General features: G+C 45.4%; 1 pseudogene; it reads left to right on the top strand.

Annotated features, from left to right (window-relative positions):
* The first annotated feature begins 1,169 nt into the window (after positions 1–1,169).
* Positions 1,170–2,589, top strand: LOC143386011 (WW domain-containing transcription regulator protein 1 pseudogene; annotated as a pseudogene).
* Positions 2,590–3,599: the final 1,010 nt, after the last annotated feature.

Raw genomic sequence — 3,599 nt, 5'->3', positions numbered from 1 at the left:
TTTGCCAAAGGACATAAAGGCAGATTTTAATGACATGTGTTTTTGTTGATAAGACTAATGACTTTCCCAGTCACAAATGAGACAGAGGAAGTTATTCTCTTATTTGGCCTAGCAGAATATGCTATGTATGATTTTTCCCAATGCCAAGGTGAGTTTCATGATATACCATACTTTGCTATCAATTACCATGACAATTGGAGAAAATAATCCCTATTATAATGCCTAGAATTATTCTAAGAAAATTGCTTTTGCAATTCACATATTTGTCTAATTAAAGATAAGAACTCAAAATTATGTTATTTTTTCCTGATATGAAATATAACCCTAAGTTTGACTCTGTTCTCTGTTTTGACCAGGCAATGTGATCCTCTGTGAACATTTCCAAAAGACAAAGACAGAAAAGAAGAAGAAAATGTATTTTATGAAGATTTATTACTATCAGAGTGATGGTTCTATTACATTTTGTAACAACAATATGAATTATAATTTTAAAAATTGGAAAGAAATCGAATTCCCTTTATTTAAGAATTCTCGAATAATTCTCAACCATCTTTTCTCGTCCCAAATATATTTTATTCCTTAAAATTCAGGTTCACCAGAAAGTCAATATCATTGTCTAGATTTTTCTGATGACATGAGAAGGATTGAACTAGATGGTTCAGTGACTAACCTCATGACTGACACTCTGATTAAAAGTAGTTACACAAATCGTTTTTAAGCAAATTTCCACATAGCTAGTTGTTGTATTTAAATTCTAAAACACTCCAAAGAAAGCAACTATTGGTGAAGCAGGCTAAATGTAAAATCAGTCAAATGAATCTTTTAACAACATGTGCTAATCTAACATTTGAATGAATTTTTCATACTTCACCCAAATATTTATCATGCTGTATGTTTAGTCCTGAACTCCAAAGGCAAAAAGCCTCCTTTTTTACAGTGTCTTTAAAAAATTAATCTAACGAGTTCCGGAGCTGCTGTGGCTGCGCCGTCTGCTGCTTCTGCGCCTCCTTGTCGCCACGCGCGAGCGCCTGAGGCCGGCTCGGGGTATGTGAGCGAGCAAGTCCCTCGGCGGCCGGGCACCAAGTCCAGTAGAGATTTGCCAGCGGGCGCGGGGCTCCACCTCCGCCAGCTCCGGACGCACCCGGGCGACTCAGACTGACGGCCAGCTCCGGCGGGACGGCGGCCGCCGCGCGTTTGGGCTCGGCTTCGCTGCGCGCCCAGAAGATGAATCCGTCCTCGGCGCCCCCACCGCTCCCGCCGCCCGGTCAGCAAGTGATCCACGTCACGCAGGACCTCGACACCGACCTCGAGGCCCTCTTCAACTCTGTCATGAACCCCAAGCCCAGCTCGTGGCGGAAGAAGATCCTGCTGGAGTCCTTCTTCAAGGAGCCCGACTGGGGCTCGCACTCGCGGCAGTCCAGTACCGACTCGTCGGGCGGTCACCCCGGGCTGCGGCTGGCCAGCGGCGCGCAGCATGTCCGGCGCATTCCTCTCCCGCATCCCTGCAGCTGGGCAAAGGTGCGGGCGATATGGCCAGCTTCGCGCAACAGCACGCGCACCTCCGCCAGCAGTCCTACGACGTGACAGACGAGCTGCTGCTTCCCCCAGGCTGGGAGATGGCCTTCACCGCCACTGGGCAGCCGTAATTCCTCAATCACACAGAAAAAATCACCACCTGGCAAGACCCCAGGAAGGCGATGAGTCAGCCCCTGAATCATATGAGCCTCCGCCCTGCCGTCACTTCCACACCAGTGCCTCAGAGCTCCATGGCCGCATCCCAGCCAAACCTGGTGATGAGTCACCAACACCAGCAGCAGATGGCGCCCAGCACCCTGAGCCAGCAGAACCGGCCTTCTCAGAACCTGGCCGGGCTCATGAGCTTGCCTACCGCCTTGCCCACCGCCCTGACCACACAACAGCAGCAGCAGCAGCAGCAGCAGCAGAAGCTGCGGCTGCAGAGGATCCAGATGGAAAGAGAGAGGATCCGCGTGCGCCAGGAGGAGCTCCTGCGGCAGGAAGCTGCCCTCTGCAGACAGCTCCCCATGGAAGCCGAGACAATGCCGCAGTCCAGGCTGCTGCAAACCCTCCTGCCATGACCCCAGATATGAGATCCATCACTAATAACAGCTCAGATCCTTTTCTCAATGGGGGGCCCTACCACTCAAGGGAGCAGAGCACTGACAGTGGCCTGGGGTTAGGGTGCTACAGTGTCCCCACCACCCCTGAGGACTTTCTCAGCAACGTGGACGAGATGGACACAGGAGAAACCACAGGTCAGACACCTATGAACATCAACCCGCAACAGACCCGCTTCCCTGATTTCCTTGACTGTCTCCCGGGAACCAACGTTGACCTAGGAACGCTGGAGTCTGAAGATCTGATCCCCCTCTTCAATGACGTAGAGTCGGCTCTGAACAAAAGTGAGCCCTTTCTAACCTGACTGTAATGGCTACCATTTTGTCACTGGGGTGCAGCGCAACCTGACATTTCCTAGGCCTCTTGGAGAAAGCGACAGTGCACGGCTTTCTGCCTCTGTGACTCCTTTTCCTTCCTGTCCATGTGGCCAGTTTCATCAATGCCTGGTTTTGATTGACAGTAACTTAAATTAAACATGAAAAAATGTTCTATCTTATTTCTGCAAGCCTGCATTTCTGCGACAGATGATGCAGAATTGTGCCTATAGAATTGGTTATGCAGAATTACTTCTCTTCATTCTCTGCTGCCCCATGGCTAAGCTTTATGTGTATTAGTTGAAATAGTAACACTTTACTGTATATCATGAGCCTATATTTCTTTTAGTTTTTAAAATTGTGTGTATGCATATACTTGATAAAAAGATACAAAATCATATATAAAAAGATACAAAATCATATACAATAAATCTCTCTGTCTTTCCTCAATTACCCAGTTCCCTCTTTGGAGGAAACACTGTACATGGTTTCTTGGAGATTCTCCCAAAGAAAATCCATGCATTTGCCATCATACATATAAAATACCTGCTTCCTTTCTCCCTCTCCCTCTCCCTCCCTCCCTCCCCCCTGCCTTGTGCACACCCACACACCCCCTCCCTTCCCCTTTATCTTTCTCTCTCCCCTCTTTTCACCAAAAACATTAGTGTGATCATATTCTTTGCTCTATTCTTGACTTTAAACTCTTGAAAATTGTCCTAAATTATCACATATAAAAGGACATCATTCAGGCTAATGTCTGCATAGTGATCCATTGTAGAAGTAAACTATAAACAGTCTCTTAATGATAAAGCATTTAGATAGTTTCAGTCTTATACTATTAGTTGTAGGCGGTAACAAATATTTCATGTGCATATATTTTATATTTCACATATGAAAGATTATAGAATAAATGCATAGGAGTTGAAACTGAGTCAGAGAACATGAGCATTTTAATTTTGATTTACAGAATCAAATAACCCCCCATAAGAGGCAATATACTCCTAGCTGTCATATGTGAGAGAGGATTGGTGTTTTTTAGTAGAACTCACTTCATATTTGTATACAAAAGAAATAAAAGAACAAAATATTATTTTTATTTTATAAATGTCAGAAAAACCTAATATTTGAAATATAAAAAAATGTAAAGTA

Source organism: Callospermophilus lateralis (assembly GCF_048772815.1).
Source record: "Callospermophilus lateralis isolate mCalLat2 chromosome 11 unlocalized genomic scaffold, mCalLat2.hap1 SUPER_11_unloc_3, whole genome shotgun sequence".
NCBI classification, from domain to species: Eukaryota; Metazoa; Chordata; class Mammalia; order Rodentia; family Sciuridae; genus Callospermophilus; species Callospermophilus lateralis.
The sequence above is the reverse complement of the archived record's forward strand: the minus strand, read 5'-3'. Positions and strand labels throughout refer to the sequence as shown.